Here is a 20267-nt window from a genome sequence, read left to right as displayed (position 1 = left end):
CTAACACAGAATATTATGATTGAGTACATATCAAGAATGTAACGTGAGTCAACACAGCAGAACACAAAAAACAGGGAAATCAGACAAAACTTGCGTAGCGTAAGATAGCTAGGAACTGGAAGTGGGAAAATTAGCCACACGGAGCAAAGGCAATAAGTGTCATAATTGTAGATATTCATGCCTAGACGTGACCATTTTGCTGAGAGTTAGGTGGTGTAGTGGTGGTTGTAGGGGAGCGATATCTTATTATGCTCGCGTGCAACGTAAGCGAACTCAGGACACCGACCCTCGAGACCGAACTGTGAGCAGCCCCTCCAAGAGCGACCTACGAGAAAGGAGGACGAAGATATTTCAGTACGAGCACATGGCGTTTAATGATAACCATCAGGGACCTACGAGAAAGGAGGACGAAGATATTTCAGTACGAGCACATGGCAGAACGCCTCGGGTAATGATAACCATTAGGGGTAATCATTACCCATCCCCGGAAAATAAGGATAACCTCATCAACACCCAATGAGTGCATGACTTATAATATAACCATTTCGACACTCATTCCACGATCTCGACCTTTACATCGCAGTAGCATAAACACACGTGTTTTCTAGATTGATCCTTCCCTAAGCCTATAAATACCACCACTGATTGAACTACGTCGGGCCCGATTCCTCTCTCCCAAGAAAGAAAGAAAAAGGAGAAAACTAAGAAGGATCGATAATCGGTTAATTTCGGCCGAACTTCGGTCCCAACAAGGAATCCAAACACCCCTTTACATTGGCGTGTGGTTTCGATTCCTTGAGAGCCACTTTAAATCGGTGCATCCATCTCTAACTCTCAAGCCCACGAAGCATGGTTAGCCTAGAAGATCAAGTCCAAAGACCTTGCCCACCACCGAATAACGAATGAGAGCATTTCCTTGCTCGGGGAGGAAAATGCTACTTTACGTGCTTTCGGATGGATAGTTAGCGGCAACAACAAGTCGGCAACGGAACGAGAAACGAAGATCAATGACGTTAATCAACAGATTAATGAAGTTATCCCAAAGGATTGGCGAGCCGCCGCAGAAGGATTCGACACAGTTGTGCACAAGATGCTTAAGGCGTATCGCGCGCATCTCCGTTCACCGCAGAGGTCCTCAATAAAGCCTCTCCACAAGACTTTATCCGGCCCGCTTTCCCATGTATGCGGCGGCGACGCGTGCCTCGATTCGACATGTGGCTCGCTATATTCGAGTTTGGCACTTTACATACTTTCACGAGTTTGATCATCTCCATCGCAGATTATTTCCGGCCCGACCTCAAGGATGGCGCCTCGATGGTTCTTTTCAATCGAATCGATTCTATAAAACCTTCAACGAATTTATCGATTTGTTCGCCAGCCAGTACGTCCACAACAGGCGGAAGAAGGCAGATCTTGATTCTTTGTTCCAGTTATCATTCAAGGAGGACGAAACTATTCGTGAATTCCTAGGACGGTTCAAGGCCGAACTGTTGTGCATGGAAAGTGGCTTGAAAGAATCTTTCGCCACACTGGCCTTTTCCAATGCTTGCCGAGTGCGAAACACCGACCTCGCTAGGTCGTTGATGAAGGAACGCCAGACACATCGTCCGAAGCTCTACGCCGGGACAAAGTACATCAAGTTGCGGAAACTTTAAAACTCCACGGTTTAGCGAGAGAACCGGAGGTCGCAGCTAGCTCGGATCGTATTACCACGGGCAAAGAAGCGCTTAGGTCGCTTTTGCACCAAAGGCGAGCACCCGCCGAAAAACATAGAAGTTCGCCCATCCCGACGCTCCCCCAGCCTACATTACGGGTAAAATTAAGCGAGCCCCATTCTTCCGAAATGAGGCGGTGTAGATCGGCGACAAGCCATTTTGGCGATTTCACAATGCCAAATGCCATGAAATCGATGCTTCTTTGGGGCTTAAACACTATCTCCGGGATCTAGTGGAAGCCGGCCACATCAAAAACAATACACTCGCGATTCCCGACGGCGATCCGCGACAATAAACGATGGCTCGCCGAGTCCGTGAAGTCGATCTCCATCTCGCCGCCACTCCCAAGAGTTTCAAGGTCGCCCACGCAGCAGAGGGGGCGCCCACGAGATCGTTTTCGGCGCCGCGAAAGACTCATCCGATCGTGACAATGATCGAACTATTCACGTGATTACTTTTCCGGATGATTCCGTAACCTCATCCAGAGAGAAAAGACGTCGTGTCGGCGCTCTTCAGGAAGTCTATCATTTCACCTCGGGCGACTCCGCGCGCGTGGTTCAGTCGCAGCGGCAGCGATATCACTTTTACGGAGGCCGATTTAAGCAAAGTCCGCCTTCCTCATAATGATGTATTGGTTGTCCATGTAAAATTAGCGACCGATACGATCAAAGCGCTTGATCGATCCCTCCGCCCTCTGTGACATCTTATTTTATCACACCATGCAAGAGATGAATCTTCCCAAGTCTGTCCTCGTAGACCCGACGCCCCTTTATGGGTTCAATGGTTCCGTACGATCCCATGGGTGATATTATACTTCCAAATGTCGGTGGGCTCTGAGAGGATAAGATCACCGCAATACACGGTTCTGCGTTCTAGATGCGACAACTTCGCCATACAATGCCATACTTTCGGACGATGATGGATCCATCGGATGCGCGGTACCATCCACTTTGCATCAAGTTCTCCATTTCCCGGACCTCGAGGAATGATGGAACTTAGAAGCAATCAACTTGAAGCGCACCATTGTAACCGTGTCAAATCAACAAATGAGACCACCCGGAAACGCCTCCGCCACACAGAACCCTCCAGCCTACACAATGGCACGGACTTAGTCGCAGAAGTCCAACCCCGAACCGCCAATCTTTGCCGGGGCTCTTACAAGCGTAGTTCTCTCCAATGCCGATACCGCGACTCGCCCCCGAAGTCCTCAATGCCCCAAATAAGACCTTCTAGCATTGATCCAACGACGGTAATTAGCTTCGTCGATTAAAGTTTCGAGAGATCGTCCCAGCCATGTCGTCAGCCGCCAACAATCAGCGAAGAACCCGCGATCAATAATGCTTGCGCCGCCAGTCCCACTCCCCAGGTCGTGGATACCCCCGGCAATTTGCCGAACAATTCGCTCCACCCTCGGCCGGTCGGTCCGTCCACCAGTGTTCAGACTTCCTCCGATAGCGAGTCGCCAAGCAGTGCTTCGCCATCAGTTGTAAAACCTCCAGCGGCAGAAAAAGAAAAAGTGAATCTTGGCACCGAAGACGACCCCAAGTTTGTATATGTAGGGGCTAACCTCGACCCCACCATCAAAACCCATCTTGTAAATTTCTTATCTATGAATAAAGATGTTTTTGCTTGGTCGTATATCGACGTGCCTGGGATAGATCCCGTAGTCGCATGCCATAAATTAAATGTTAATCCCCATGCTAGACCAGTCCGCCAACGACCCCGCCGACTATCCCTGCGTTTTCAAAAAGTCATCAACGACGAGGTCGACAAACTCAAGCAAGTCGATTTTATCCGAAAAGTAGACTATCCGGAGTGGATCGCTAACATCGTGGCCGTACCCAAAAAGAAACGGTTAAGCCTATCGCCGATTTTACTTAATGTAAATCGGGCCACCTCCAAAAGACATTTTTTCCCTATCTCGCGATCGACCGACTTGTCGACCATACTGTGGTCATAAGCTTTTCTCCTTCATGGACCGCTGCATGGGTACAACCAAATCCCACTCGCCAAGAGAAGACCTCTTTCATAACAGAGCAAGGGATCTATTGCTACAACGTTCTCCCATTCGGCTTGAAAAACGCCGGAGCAACGTATCAACGCCTGGTCACTGACATGTTCCAAGACATGTTAGGCGACACCATGGAGGTCTACATCGATGATATGGTCATCAAGAGTAAGAAAGCGGTGATCACCTCGCCCACCTTGAGCAAGCGCGTTCTCGATTCGCCCGCACGGGCATGAAACTCAATCCAGAAATGCCTTTTTGAGCGCCCTCCGGCAAGTTTTTAGGTATCAAGTGTCAAAGGGGATCGGCGAATCCGCACCAGGATTCGAAGCGTTCTTAGACATGCCCGATCCGCCGCGAAGAAACAAATACAGAAATTGTCGGGCATGGTCGCCGTGACTCAACCGATTCATATCAAGGGCATCCGATAAGTGTAGACCGTTCTTGCAACTCCTTAAAAAGGCGGCGTTCTCATGGAGCGATCGTTTATCGTGCCATCAAGCATTCGCCACTCTCAAAGAGTACCTCACCACGCCCGCCTTAGCTAAACCTCGTAGATGGAGAGACTCGGGGCTCTATCCGGCAAGATCCGATTTAATCAGCGGCTCGGTTCTCTTCAAAGAGGAAAACAATGCAGAAAAACCGATCTACTTCACAAGCAAGACGCCATGACAAATGAAAAGAATTACTCCTTCCTGGAAAAAGCAAGACTTGCTTTGTTATATTCGCACGGAAATTCAGCCTTACTTTCAATCGATCAAATCAAAGTTCTTACCGACCTCCCATTGAAAAAATTCTCCACAAAGAAAACAAAACTACTCGAATGGCGGTTTGGGGCAAGAACTTCGGCGAACACCACCGGAATTCGCACCACGAATTTCCCGGCGGACAGTCGTTGCCAATTTTTAGCGGATTTCCCCGTTGATGACCCTAATTGGGAACAAGAGACCGACCTCCCGATTTGAAGGAGCACATCAAATCCATCCGGTCTCTCTTTGTAGATGGTTCTAGCAATCCCGGGCGCAGCGGCATCGGGTTGTCTTAGTTTCACCCGATGGAACGGTGATGGAAAAGTCCGTTTCAGATCGACTTTGCCACTTCGAACAATGAGGCGGAGTACGAGGCGCCGATTAGGGGACTTCAGTATATATACGCAGCTTCGGCGAAGAGATCCAAGTCTTTAGTGACTCATGAACCGGTCGTTAACCAGTTGCAAAAGAGTACACTACCCATGAAGGTAACCTTTCCAAGTATCTTCGTGTCGTTCATCGCTTATTGCCTTCTTTTAAGCGGTACACATACATCATTTCTTGCGTGAGGAGAACCGCCACGCGCAGACAGGTTTAGCTTACTTGGCTACCCGGACCCGAGAGTCGCTCCCCGACAAATTCTCATAGAAGTCGCCGATCGACCAGTATACCAAGTCGACCACACCTTGATGATGATAAGCTTACCTATTTCCTCTCTCCGCCACTCTCGGTTGAGTCAAGCATGGATGCAACCCATCATTGATTATATCCAAGACGCGCCGCCCCCGAGGAGCGCATCAAGCTAAGCGGATCCCCTACCAAGCCCGACGTTATTGTTTGGTTCATAACAAATTGTTCAAAATCCACTGGAGGCCCGCGACTTACTACGCATTACCCCGCATCGTGGTCGGTTGATTTTTGCGAAATCCACGGCGAGGAATGTGGAAATCACGCCGGTGGTCGCCGTTAGCCCATAAGGCCATCTTTCAAGGATATTTTGGCCCCGGATACGATCGATGCCAAAGCATATGTCCTCAAATGTCTCAAATGCCAAACGCGTTTGGCCACAATATCATCCAACCTGCCGCTCATAACCGATCAAGATAGCGAGCCCGCGGGCCATTCCACATGTGGGGCATGGACATTATGGGCCCATTCATCCCACGTAAGAGTCGCGGCTTTTCGCTTTGTCCTAGCTGCAACCGACTACTTCACCAAGTGGGTCGAGGCTATTCCTTTAGCACACGTCAAAGAGTCACATGTCGAAACTTCATTTGGACCCACATCATCACCGATTTGGCTTGCCACACATTAGTCATGGATAATGGGCCCCAGCTCAAAGGCGTAACGGGTCAAAGAGTTTCTAGCCAAGTGGAAGATCATTCACGCATTTTCTACTCCACAGTACGCTCAGAGTAATGGTCAGGCAGAAGCCAGTAACAAAGCAATCTTGGAAAACTTGAGGAAAAAGATTGAAAAGAATAAAGAGCCAATGGCCAAATCAATTGGAGAATATTCTGGGGGCTCACCGCACTACGCCTAGATCCAAGACCGGGCGAATCACCATTCTCCTTATGCTATGGCACAGAAGCCGTAATTCCCACCGAGCTAACAATTACTACGACTCGATCAGAACTTGTCGAGTCAGGACATAACGACTCCGTGTTAGCACGAGAAGTCGACCTGTTGGAAGAAAAGCGGGACTTAGCTGCCATCAGAGTCGCATCTTATCAGCAAACTCTGAAGAACTCCTACAACAAGCGAGTTCATCCTAGGTCTTTTCAACCTAGAGACCTAGTGCTCAAAAAGACGCAAGACGATTCCAAGTTATCACCCACATGGGAAGGCCCCTACATCGTGGAACGCGTGTCTAAGAAATGGAGCATACCGCTAAGAACCCAAGAGGGGAAGATATTGCCTCGCCTTGGAATACTTATCTACCGAAAAAATTTTACCGAAGAATATTCACGCCAGATATCTTTATGTTCACATTAATGAAAACTACGTTTCTTGGGTTAGCTAGTAAAGTATAATCTACTTACTTGTAGTGACAAGTCAACCAGTTTTACATAAAGATAGATAAACAACACGCTTTACTTTCTCATCCACCATTCTCACCGGCCCGAGCCGGTCGTCGCTGCGAAACGCTTCTCTCGTTACGAAAGCATACAGGATCTCTCTGGAGCTTACGAGTGCTCTTACCTTTCCCAAGTCTTGTTACGCCGAGGACCTATAGTTCTAGGATCGACCACACGAGAACACTCTCCACGCGGCATACTGACTCTGCGAGCTTACGGTGCTCTACACCTTTCCAAGTCTTGTTACGCGCCGGGACCTATATTTCTAGGATCGACCACACGAGAACGCTCTCCACGAGCATACAGCTCTCTGGAGCTTACAGGCTCTACAGCCTTTCCAAGTCTTGTTACGTCGAGGACCTATATTTCTAGGATCGACCACACGAGAACGCTTTCTCAGCATCTGACTCTGGAGCTTACAAGCTCTACCTTTTACAGTCCGTTATGCCGATGACTTATATGTCTACGATTGACTACACCGAGCGCCCCCATGAGCGGATCGCTCCCCCGGAGCCCGCATGATCCATTGACCCTCCAATCCCCGTCTTACCGCCGGCGACCTATATTTCTAGGGTGACCACAAGACAGACGATATTACTAGAATCCTAAGCGGGAGCTAATCACACACCAGTCCGGCAATATACATACGGAACATCTCCAATCAGATTATATAACCATGCATCATAATAGCTACATCCACCGACTGGGGATTACCCAGAAATCCGGATCGATAATCATTACAAAATTAACCAAGTGTGGAACCGCCACTTTCGTGGAAACCAGTTCCTTGAATAAAATGGCGAATCGCTCGGGCAAGCCCGAAAACACAAATTCTATTGTTGACTCTCGTGATAAGAGAGAAAAAATGTGAACGAAACTTACAACTCAAGACTAACAGAGTCAAATGAAGATCACCTTTATCGATTCTCGGTGATGACATGCTTATCTTCCGGTCGCGCTTAGTCGAAGCGGTATGCCGAAGTTGACCTCAAAGATCACACGCATCTCATTCCCTCCTTCATCATCGCCAAAGAACCGCTTTTCCTCAACGTGTCATACTTTTTCGTCCAAATAGCGGCATAGGCGTCTACAGGCTTCGATTATCGCCTTTTTTCGCTTTACCACCTTCCGACATTTCTTCGCCCAATAAGCGAATACCACCGCAGCCGGTTCCTTTTCTAACTCATTACACGTCACCACTAACGCGGCATTCTCCGCAGTGGCGTTCTGATACTTGGTCGTCATCAAATCCAGCTTTCTCTTGTCTGCCCCCCACGCAGCTCGCATACATCCTAGCTCGACGTGAGGGTTGCCATTCATCTCCGCGTTTTGTACAACATCTTTCAGCTTGTCATATCCTGCAAAAAACTGCATGAAGCAAGTTAACGAATCAGTTCGCCTTAGTAAATGACATAACAACTCAGTATGTCTGGAGTTTACCAAACAAGCGGCCATATCCATCGTCCCCAGTAGCGTGTCCATGTCCTCATCCTTCACCTCTGCCTTGTCACCATCCAGTACGATCCCCTTCAGACACCGGGTCGCTATGGGTGCCGAGTGGAAGCTTCTGACCGAGCGCATTTCACCATACGCTTCTTCCCAGTCCTCCCCACGTAGTAGAACTCGCTCCCCACATCACCACAAGGGGGGACGAAGCTCTCTCACCGACCGGGCGCCTTTGCCCCAGTCGCTACACACTCCGCAGCGTGGCGACCGGTTAATGTCGCCTACCCGCGGGCGACCTAAAGACAATGCCGCCCGATGGGGCGCCCAAAACCTCCTAGAACGCTTTTATGACTCTTCGTCTCTACAAAGATCAGCTTTCCCTCTTCCCCAAGATCACCATGCACGTCGCGGTTGAAACTCCATCTCTTCCATTATCGGTGAGAGAGTTTCCCATCATCTTTGTTCCTTCCCCTCGCATACGGACGACATCTCGCCATGATAACAACCTAGAGCACAAACGTACTGTCACACGAGCTATAGTTTTTTACCCCAACCTTTTATCAACAAGAGAATCCTCACAGAAGAGAATAAACGTACCTGGGTAAACGGCAATGGAGGAGAGGCACAGCAAATGAGCAGAGCAAGTAGGCAGACTGAAGCTTCGGGAAGAAGGCAAGCAAATACTTGTCTTGGTCTGTGATAAGCCGTTTTTATTCAAAAGGAAACGTCTTTTCCTAAAAGCCTCTTAATTACCTTTGAGGCGCCAAACGCCATCCGCTTTTGCCATCATTACGTTCCTTGAACTGCTTCGATCCCTCCACGCGTCGCACGCCAGAACACCGCTGTTAGCGGCACTAAACACGGCGTTTTCGACTTGCATCACGGTAAGCCAGCCGATCTGATCTCTACATTCACGAGCACCACCCACCTCGAGCTCGGATAAGTTAACAACACAACGCCATGCAAACATCTCAGCCGGGGCGCGAGAAGTTGTCATTACAACATACCTACCATTCTTCGCCACATGCACCGTCACCACACACAATTATAGTTGAGCAAGCAGTAATAAAGAAATAAGCAACAGTCATGGCATACGCACAAGCACCGATCTATATTAGAAAGATAGCAAAATAATACGTTAACCGGGTTGCTGAGATTACTCAGGAAATCCAACCCGGTTAAATAACCTTCCTTACCACCGAAAATTTCCGGCCTCGGAGCACCAGGTCGTTCTTTGTACTTAAGCATATAGGTAACAAGACGAACTGCCCAGGTTACCCCAGGAAACCAGCTCTATTGTATCACATCTTATAAGGCGACAAAGACTAAAAAGCAAAATTACAAATCGCCACCTCACGGGCTCCATAATTAGTTCTCCCGGCCGCGATTCATCAATCTCAAACATCCGTATTCGGTCATCACTATCCGCGGATACTCCATCCAAATTTAAACTCATCAATGCATCGTGCCGCGGTAGCATCGGTTCGCGATATCACGATCAGCGGGCAAAACCCTCAAGTAACAGAGCACTATTAATTCCTCCCGCACCCGTTCTACCCCGAGGTAAGGCGTGCGGCGTGTATGATCTGTCTTCAAAGCGTTGTAGTCGGCCTCGGTTCCACGAAATCTGCATCCGAACATCATAGGCTTTGGTAGCGTCCCGAGCAACCTTCTTGCGAGTAAGGCATAATCGTTCAACCTACCAATCTCCACGATGGCTGCCAGGCGTTCTCTTCACTCCACTCAGAAGTTTTGCCTCAGCTCTTGGCTTTCGTGTCTTTCAACATCTTGGCGGACTCGATCTTGATGAGTTTTCTTGAACCTTCCAGTTCCTCGCGTTCCATCTTCGAGGCCTCCTCGACGGGCGTTCTTCACCATCGACACCTTCACCACCGTCTCTCTATCCGCCTCGCTGAACCGCAATCTCCTTCAATTTTTGAAACCCACTTACCACCGCAAAATACATAATGTATGGTTAATAGCCACAACACAATAAGCGTCTATACGAGACAGTTACATATCAAACAAAGATAGACACGCATACCAAACATTGGGCAATTTCCATTCGCGTCGATTATCGGCCCGACCCTTTATCATCCAAATCCCTGCGATTGCCATCCGTGAGCTATCTCGTTCTAGTAGGCAACCCGATATCTTACTCGATCCGAAGCTACTGATCACTTCGCTTCACGGGATTCGTTGCACCCATTCTCATCCGGGAACACGAAACGCCCCTCTAAGTCGTCACTCACCATAACGGCTTTTTCCACTTGCCTTTACGTGGAGCTTTTCGCCGCCGGATCGGATTCACGCCGTCCGTCGGGCGCGCTAGACCCGACCCGAAAGTGGCCAAGTCCATGACCTGCCAGTCGTATCTCCACTCCGGCGAAACCATAGCCCCATTGGGCCACCATCGAACCGCCCGGGCGCTTAGAGTTCTCTCAGAGCGTGCGCCGCTACTTTGTAGTTCGGCAAATCTTTTGCTCCGGCGTCGTCGCGCTCTTCTCCGACCTGCTCCTCGCCGAGGATTGAAAGCCACCGTTTCCAACTCCACGGGGTATCGATCGAACCTCCTTCGGTGGGCTTCGATCCTCCCGCCCGAGGTACCACCTCTAGCGGTCGTCGCCTCGCACCACCATCGCCCGTTGCCTCTCTTCTCTCGTTACTAAGTCACTCGTTCACCCTCCATCGCTCTTCCCTTATTTGACCTCGAGCTCGGTTTTTGCGCCTTCCTTTTTCCCGGATCGCAGGGCCCACCTTTTCCACAAAAAGTCTTAACTTCAGACCGCTTGCTTTTCTTCACGAGTCAACCACGCGAACCTCTCTATTTCCCCACGATCAGTTCGCTTCTTCACAGAAAACTCTGCGGACAAAGTAAAACAAGGACCTGTTAGAGTAACTATCAAACGTTCTGACAAGAAACAACAGATAAATGTCCTACCCACCGGATATGTTACAAATCCTAGTTTGCAGTATACACCCGTTCACACAGTAGTTGCCAACTAGCAACAACGGCCTCTTTAGTCCAGCCTCATTACTTACTCCATCGATCACAGCAGAACGCAGCGTCGTCATGGTCCGCAAGCTAAAGTTCATGTTCCCCGATCGCCGCACCACATAGTGTTCCACTATGTCGATACCACTTATGTCATATTCCCCACTCGCGTTCAGCGTCGAACACCTTAAATAATCGCCAGGTGCCTACGAACCGACGGGGGAGACTTCCAACAAAGCGCCAGAAGTCGCGATACCGGTTTGAGCGTTATGTGCATATATGTGCATACTCGGTACCGCCCTCACAGTTATTATTCCACCATTAAGTGGGTTGTACCCTCACTACTGAACATTTTCACTCAATCGTGGTTCGTATATTTCCAGGTCAGGGACATTAATCCCATATGCTGCCCTCAGTTCGGGGAACGAGTTAGCAGCACGACGGTTTACACTTCTAAGGGGCACATCGCTTGATGACGACATATCCCCTCGACTGACGACGTCGGCCCGTCACCTCGACCTAGATCGGGCATTACCTCACCTATCCTATCCACTTCTTCCAAATCAACCTCTACACCAACACTCACTGCTTCTTCATCCTCGTACTCTCCACAACTCAAGGATATCTCTCGGACCTCCTCCGATCGAGTGTCATCAGAGTCAGACATTATGGCAAGTTTTTCTTTTTTCTACCAATTACTCACGAGCTGAAACCCTATACCCTTATGATGACCTACCTATTTAGCAAAACGCGACCGCGGGGAGGAAAGCAAATTGAAAATGGAAAGATAATAGCGGCGAAGCACTCACACGAGGAACCCTAGCTTGCGTTTTGTGGAAGAAGAAAACACGCAATGCCTTTTCAATGTCCCAAATTCGATTTTGTATAAACCGCTGTTCGGTTACCAAAAAGCTATTACGACCAGCCTAGGCTATAGCCCGCTGCGTGTTCCAAGTCTTGTCTTTTCAACAGCGAGCCGAATAATCGCGGCGACACGTTTCTCTCCCAACTACTACGATTACATCCGCGTGCATGCTACGACATAACTTCCCTTTCCCCAAAAGCATCGGCATGCGAATTAAAAGTCATGTCGTTCTAGTCGAGTCGTCCACCACAGCTCGCTCACGTTCCACACATTCTTTCTCTCAGCATAATGTTTCCTATGGCATAAACACTCTACTGAGAGGGGGCTGTGTAGGGGAGCGATATCTTATTATGCTCGCATGCAACGTAGTTTAACTTCGGGACCACCGACCCTCGAGACCGAACTGTGAGCAGCCCCTCCAAGAGCGACCTACGAGAAAGGAGGACGAAGATATTTCAGTACGAGCACATGGCAGAACGCCTCGGGTAATGATAACCATCAGGGACCTACGAGAAAGGAGGACGAAGATATTTCAGTACGAGCACATGGCAGAACGCTTCGGGTAATGATAACCATTAGGGGTAATCATTACCCATCCCCGGAAAATAAGGATAACCTCATCAACACCCAATGAGTGCATGACTTATAATATAACCAGCTCGACACTCATTCACGATCTCGACCTTACACGTGTAGCATAAACACACGTGTCTTCTAGATTGATCCTTCCCTAAGCCTATAAATACCACCTGATTGAACTACGTCGGGACTGATTCCTCTCTCCCAAGAAAGAAAGAAAAAGGAGAAAAACTAAGAAGAGGATCGTGGCGGGTTAAACCGACGTTTAACTTCGGTCCCAACAAGGAATCCAAACACCCCTTTACAGTGGTGTTCACTTGGCCAAGTCTGCCGAGACCCATTTCAAGTTTGTTAGCATCATCAGCAGCGATGGAGTTGAAGGTTAACTGCCTTGCCGGGTCCACTAGGTTTATTATGATTTCTAGATGGCGTAATGGCGTATAGAATCAACTGCAATGCCCCTAGAAGATATCCAAATCCATTTGGAATCTGTAACATCATACCATTGCACCCAATCAATCAATATTCTCAACCATAATTATGAGATTAGTTTGCTTAAACCCTTCCTGATTAATCAGAAAGAATCAAATTATTAGACAGTACGGCAATCCTACCTCATGTAGAAATAGACTACCTTAGTCGTCTCATACCAAGCAAAAATAGGCCAAATCTGATTTCATAATCAAATCATATCCAGTTTCCCAGCCCTTAATACTCATGCACCAATATACACTAAAATGGACACTCACACAAACACACACACACACGGTCACAATTTTGATAAGCACATTCTGTAACTTGTAAATAATAATTCACTAACATGAGCCATCCATGATCCAACTCTATTTTCAGACTACATAAAAATGTGTTAAAATCAATTACCTGTTGGGATTGGGTTAATGCATAATTGCTCTTTGCAGGTGAACAAGTCACTGACTTACTGATCGATCGGTTATTCTGGGATGAAGTTGTCACCCCCCCCCCCCCAAGAGTAAGGATGAAACACTTCTATTGCAAATTCAATGTCCCCACATTTTGCAAACATGTCAATGAGAGCATTTCCCAACACATTTGACAAATTAGAACCATTCTTCTTCATATAGGAATCAATCCACTTGCCTTGTTCAAGGGCGCCCAAGCGACCACAGGCAGAGAGCACACTAACAAGAGTAGCCTCATTTGGTGTACACTCCATTACGTAACATTTCATGAAACAGACTCAAAGCTTCATCAAACATATTGTTCTGAACATACCCTGCAATCATTGCATTCCATGTGACAACATTTTTTACGGGCATCAAACCAAAAAGTTTATTAGCAGAACTGAGTTCCCCAACCTTAGCATACCCCGAAATCATGGCTGTCCAAGAAACCATAGATTTCTCAGGCATCCTATCAAAAACCAACTTCGCATTTCTTATATCACCCTTCCCCACATACCCTGAAATCATAGTATTCCATGAAACCTCGTTCCTCACAGGCATACATTCAAAAATAGATTGCGCTCTCTCCATATCCCCATCACTACAAAGCCAAGATACCATAGAATTCCAAGACACAATACTCCTCTCCGGCATCTTATCAAACAATTCCATAGCCAAATATTTCTCACCATAAACCATATAACCCCCCATCATCGTATTCCACGAAACAACATCTCTTTCAAGCATTTCATCAAACACCCCACTCAAAAACTCAAAACTCTCACTACACTTAGTAGGGGTGTGCACGGGTCGGTTCAGGTCGGGTTTGGGGATAAATCCACTACCGAACCGAACTAATTTCTAACTGAATTGATATCCAAACCGAACCGACTGAGTTACAGTTTAACTGATATTAACCAACCTGAACCGACCGATTTTCATATATTTTTAAATTAAATCAATTAAATATATATATTTTAGTATATATTATATATGGCGGGTCGGTTCGGATCAGATTTAAGACTAAACTAACAACCGAACCAACCCTATCGGTTATCACATATACTAACCCGAACCAAACCAACTAAAAAACACAACCAATCCAAAACCAACCGATTCAGTTCGGTCAATTTTGTGAGTTTGGCCGGTTTTATACACACCCCTAACACTTACAATAAAAATCCAACAAAGCATTCTGCACAAAAACCAGGGCCGGCTCAACCCCCTAGCAAAATAGGCAGCTGCTTAGGGCCCCGCAGCCTAAGGAGCCCCAATATAATTCAGCCCAATGCTTTCTTTTCAGTCTACAATCATTTTTCTGTCCCTTATTTAAGGGTTAGATAACGTATATTGGAATCTATGAAATAACGTTAGATAACCATTTGTTTCTTTCGCTTTCTCCAACATTTCTCTTGCGTTCTCTGACCAAAAAAATTCCTCGCATCCATTGGCATTTGAACTTTGCCTAGGGCCCCTGATTGTCTTGAGCCGCCCCTGACAAAAACAGAATACCCAAATCCCAATTTCATAATAACATGGGTATGCATCTCTTTCCCATCTCTAATATCTCACGGCATTTTATAAGTTTTCAATAAATTAGTAAATGTAAAAGTAGTGACGCCAATCAATGACGCGTGCATTGAGTTATATCTAAAGAACGTGTCTTTACGACACCCATTGTGTATAAAACAATCAATCATGTTGTTGTAAATGAATACATTTGGGGAGTGGGCATTTTTAAAGATATGAATGGAAGAGTGAAGTGAGTTGAAAGTTGAAGAGAGGTTTATGAGTTTGGTTATAAGATGATTACTGTTTAGTAGACCATGTGTGAAATTTTGAGTATGGGTTTGTTTTAATTGTTGGATTGTTTTACATTTTAATCGTTGTAAATGTTGGTTTGTGTCATCCAATCAGTGAATATTTGCCATCTTGTTAACATCGTGCTTGTTTGCTAGCGACCACTGAAGTGCATCCTACTTAACAAATGGAGAATAAGGTGCGGTGTGGATGGTGTTCTCTTTATTAATTAACAGTTGCCTGTATTTTTAGTTGATAAGGAATTAAGTTTGCTAAATATTTCCCTTCAGACTGTCTTTTGTTCCATTTGGTGTACTTATTCTTACAAAACACTAATTATTTGTATGCATTTTTTAGGTGTGGACATATGTGTTGTTGTATGACGTGCTCATCACACTTGACCAACTGTCCACTTTGTCGGCGACGAATTGATCAGGTGGTATGGACTTTACGCCAGTAAACAGACATTTTCTTCATGATACTGAGCAGAATCCCCCCCAGAAGGTTGTGGCATGGAAGACTGATGATTAGGGTTATGTGGTGGTGATGGAAAATTTTGTAATGAAAGAATGTCTTATGGTAGATGCACATCTTGAACTGCAGGCATTACCAATTTACAGTTTTACATAGTGGTCATGTTGAATTGACAATAACCTACTATGTACATACTTTCTTCTTGAATTTTACAATATATCCGAGATGATTTAGTTGCAAGTTGTGACCCACTGTTGGCTGTTTACTTCCTGTTTCTAATTCTTCATTATGTACTAGAGTAATTGAGAAAGTACGTTGTTGACCTTATTGTGTGTTGTTGTTTTCTCTCAAGTTTTGATTCTACATGCATGTTACATATGTCTGTTGTTTGTACAAGTTTTTTTGTCACTAATTCAACACTTAGCTAGTGACCAGTGTTAAGTAGATATCATGTTATACATTTTTATCCAGTTATTTCAATCGTCCTGGCTGTTTACCTCTCGAGTTGCTTTTAACGTAGAATCTCAGTTCTACTCTAATAAGTCTCTTAACGCTTAAACAATCAATTAGAACTGATATATTGAAATGATTCAGGACCTTGTCAGTCTTCTTGGACACATTGAAATATTACCCATCATAGTTCTCATTTTTTAATATGTATGCTAGAAATCAGAACGTTCCAAGGATCTTTTGTTGTACTGTTAGTGAAAGCCTTCAACACCACCGTTCTTTTTGCTTAAAAACAGATTTTTTTTAAAGGGGTTATTTAGACTTTAGTACCACTTTTTACACCGATATTAGGAAATAGTACCAGATTTTAAAAAAAATTAGGAAATAGTACCACTTATGTCAGTTGACCGTTAGTTGACCGAGTTGACCAAAGTCAAACTATTTTAATCTGTTCAGATTTTCATAATGTCCACAATACCCTCAGGGTTTTTTAGACTTTGGTACTACTTTTTAGACCGATATTAGGAAATAGTACCACTTCTGTAAGTTGACCAAGTTGACCAAAGTCGCATTGTTCACAAAACATGCATTCCCGAGTTAAATAATTTCACCTTCGGTATTTCGTCTTTTATACTTTCGATATTTACCATGCCAACACTGCCAAATGTTCATTCCGAATCTACTGTTGCCATCTTCACAAAAAGATTTAGGCCAGAACATCGAGAGACAAGGTAATTGACATGCCGTATTATCATTTTGGGCCGGACCTAAACCTTGATACAACTGGAACACGGGCTTTCTAAACTATTTATTTATTTTTCCCAAAAAATTTGAATTTTTAAATCAAGAAGAAACCTTTTAGTTACAAAAGGAGACGAGATGTTTAGATTTGGAGCAAAACTTGGGATGTTGAGAATAGGATCAAAGTTTATGAAGCAGAGAAAATTGAATATAAATAGTGAAACCAAGAAATGACGTCCTTGCGTAGTTAACTACCCAACTGGCAACGTAGCGCAGGAGGAGATGACCGTGTGCTTTGTTGTGTTTATGAAAGGTAATTACCACTTGTACGAGTTAAATCCGACCTTTGATACTGGTAGTAGTAAAAGTTAAAATTAAATATGTCCCTTGTTTATTATGGGAGCTTCCTTCTTTATAGATTTAGATGTGCTTCAGTAGACTCTAAAGTTTATATTATTGGAGGTCTTGACTGTGATTCTCAGCTGCCTGAATATCATCATATTCCGACATCGACTGTCCAGGTCATTGACACTCCCTCTTTTGGCAAGACTGCTAGTATGAGTGTGGGCACTGCAATGTACGGTGGCAAGTCTTCAGCTTTAATGGCTGTTTTGGATGGGAAAATTTATGTATTCGGTTCTACAGGGGAGCCGTAGGCAGAGGTTTTGATCCGGCTACGAATAGGTGGGAAGGTTTACCTTATCCTTCTGAAAAGGTTATTAACCTTTTAAAGAGTAGGGTTGGTATGCCCATAGTTTATGAAAAACAGAAGAAGATTCTTGTGTTCTACAATGGTGTTTGTGAGTGTTTTTTGATATATCTACTCATTTATGGAAATATGTTCTAACCTTGCCTATAAGAAAGGACTACTATATGAACCGGGGTGGAAGTGTTATTGTAGATGACCGTCTATACATGTTGTGTTTGCCTAAAAAGGAATTGTATGCCTATGATCTAGTCCAGGGAGGGCAAGACTTCATTCTGGTGCATGGTTTAGAAAAGGCCGTTGAGTCAATAAATCTTCACGATCGTCGAGCAGGATACACATGTATGTTTCATTTGGGAAACGGAGTGATATGCATGGTCTGGCTTGTAGGGACTTTCTCTTCATATGATGTGAATTGTGTTGAATATTATCATATTCACTGTTTGAAGTTTCATGTCAATGACAGAGATGGTTGCTTGCATGCTGTTGTTGACCACTGCGATTACTATTTCCTCAAAGGTTTTGTCGATGTCTCTGATTGCTTTGCAATGTAAGTGTTATTGTCTTTGTCTTTCAATTTTAATTTTTCAAGTTTTTCCTGCCGAGTCATAGTTGGTGGTCTTGAGGGAGCTGGAAACACCTTCAGAGGATTTGCATGCTTCAATGATGCAGGAGAACTTCCATAGTCCATTAGTACCGCTTGATGCTGATCTCTCTCATAATGAACATTTGGCAGTGTTAGCATGGTAAATATCAAAAGTATAAAGGACGAAATACCGGAGGTGAAATTATTTAACTCGGGCATGCATGTTTTGTGAACAGTGCGACTTCGGTCAACTGATAGAAGTGGTACTATTTCCTATTTTTTTTTTTAAATTTGGTACTATTTCCTAATATCGGTCTAAAAAGTGGTACCAAAGTCTAAAAAACCCTGAGAGTATTGTGGACATTATGAAAATCAGAACAGATTGAAACAGTTTGACTTCACCAACTTCGGTTAACCGGACGGTCAACCCCATTTAAGTGGTACTATTTCCTAATTTTTTTGAAATCTGGTACTATTTCCTAATATTGGTGTAAAAGTGGTACCAAAGTCTAAATAACCCTTTTTAAAGCTAGAATGGAACTTCTAATTCAAGGTTTGCAAAGCTATTCTAGAAGTAGCAAAAGTATATACATTAGCAGTCAAAAACAAAACACTTAAAGCACAATAATAATCCATCACGAAAACTCTGCTAAACATTGCTATTCACTAGAAGCTATATATAAGAAGAACTAATCAAAGAGTGAGACACCCATGTCATTATCACTTTCTTCCTTCTCTTCCTTCTTCTCCTCAGCTGTAGGTGCTTTAGCAGCTGCTGCCCCACCACCAGAACTTGCGGCTACAACAGCTCCACCACCTCTAATGAAACCACCACCACCACCACCACCACCAACAATAACCCGAAAGACGCTGAGGAAGGAGTGACAAGAGAAAAGGAAGAAGAAACACCACCAGATGAGTCAGTAGAAAGAGCAGTTTGAACTAGTTTCCTCTGCAACTCAAAAGTTGATGAAGCTGATGCTTCTAAATCTCCTGAATACTGCTTTCCACTCCATTCTTTCCAAGAACTCTTGCAGATAAAAGTGAACACTCCCATTATTTCTTCTTCTTCTAAAAACAGAATTGTTATTATGACATGATGGTGAAATTCTCAAACCTCTTTTGTCTCAAATCTCAAGAGTTTACAAACAAATTTAGTGCAATAATATAACTATACACTTAAATTATTGAACATGCCGAGTTCATCAATAAAATAAGTGTTTCTTATCTAACATGCTTTTGCTGGCCAACAGAGCAGGGTTAGGGCATTGCCAAGACATCAGGTCTAGTAGCAATGACCAAGAACTGGGACAATGTCTTTCTTTACAATTGAGTACTTCTTCACTTCTATAGCTGGTAGACTGATGATTCAGTCCCATTAACTCAATACAAGGTGATGTTCACCTTTTGCGTATCTAAGAGATTTGAATCTCTTATTGAACAAAGTGTGAATTCAAAGATAAGTCCTTACTCACGATCTTCGTGTGCGTATAGTTTTTGAGTAGGAAATCGAACCAACCTAAATTCTATGACCACTTACAACTTGGGTTTTACTCTTTTAGGAAACTAGTGAGTAAGTTTAGCTATGATTGTATTAATACTACTACTTGGTTTCTTTTAATGCACAAAAAATGAAAACTTTAAGTTACGTAAACATGTAACTAAGACAAGGTAAAAATTGACTAAGCCAAAAGTGGAGAGTTAATTTTCCTCATGTGAAGATAACCTCTATTGTGTGATTTTAAGTTCTTGAATCTTAATCTTCCTAGAACTCATAGACAAGTCCTAATAAAGATTAACTTGATCCCTAACACTATGACTTATCTCTAAGATCATACATGCTAGCATGTAGAACCAAAGCAATGACTTATCTCTAAGCTCATCACTTTGATTCCTAACTAGACTTTACACCAACTACCATTTTGGGATAAAATGTAGGTCTAGTTGTTCTTCCTAAACAAACTTACTAAAATCAAATAACAAAGGTTATCCCTCACATGAGCATCATTAACCCCCCACAAAGGGAATCCTAACTAGACTCTACACCAACTACCATTTTGGGATAAAATGTAGGTCTAGTTGTTCTTCCTAAACAAACTTACTAAAATCAAATAACAAAGGTTATCCCTCACATGAGCATCATTAACCCCCC

At 44.6% G+C, this 20267-nt stretch overlaps 1 long non-coding RNA gene and 2 pseudogenes across 2 annotated transcripts; 1 reads left to right on the top strand and 2 right to left on the bottom strand.

Annotated features, from left to right (window-relative positions):
- Positions 1-12747: 12747 nt before the first annotated feature.
- Positions 12748-14806, bottom strand: LOC147502757 (uncharacterized; annotated as a pseudogene). Its single transcript, XR_015220920.1, has 3 exons — positions 14738-14806; positions 13318-14219; positions 12748-12924 (listed from the first exon to the last, which is right to left on the bottom strand). The product of XR_015220920.1 is annotated as an uncharacterized LOC147502757 (transcript).
- A 56-nt stretch (positions 14807-14862) lies between these two features.
- LOC147502756 (uncharacterized) lies at positions 14863-15872 on the top strand. The gene is made up of 2 exons (XR_015221791.1): positions 14863-15357; positions 15516-15872. It is a non-coding gene; the product is annotated as an uncharacterized LOC147502756 (long non-coding RNA).
- A 2763-nt stretch (positions 15873-18635) lies between these two features.
- Positions 18636-19182, bottom strand: LOC147502755 (large ribosomal subunit protein P3z pseudogene; annotated as a pseudogene).
- Between the last annotated feature and the right edge of the window lie 1085 nt (positions 19183-20267).

This window comes from Coptis chinensis, chromosome 4 (genome assembly GCF_015680905.1).
Source record: "Coptis chinensis isolate HL-2020 chromosome 4, ASM1568090v1, whole genome shotgun sequence".
NCBI lineage: Eukaryota > Viridiplantae > Streptophyta > Magnoliopsida > Ranunculales > Ranunculaceae > Coptis > Coptis chinensis.
This window is presented reverse-complemented; position numbering and strand designations above follow the sequence as displayed.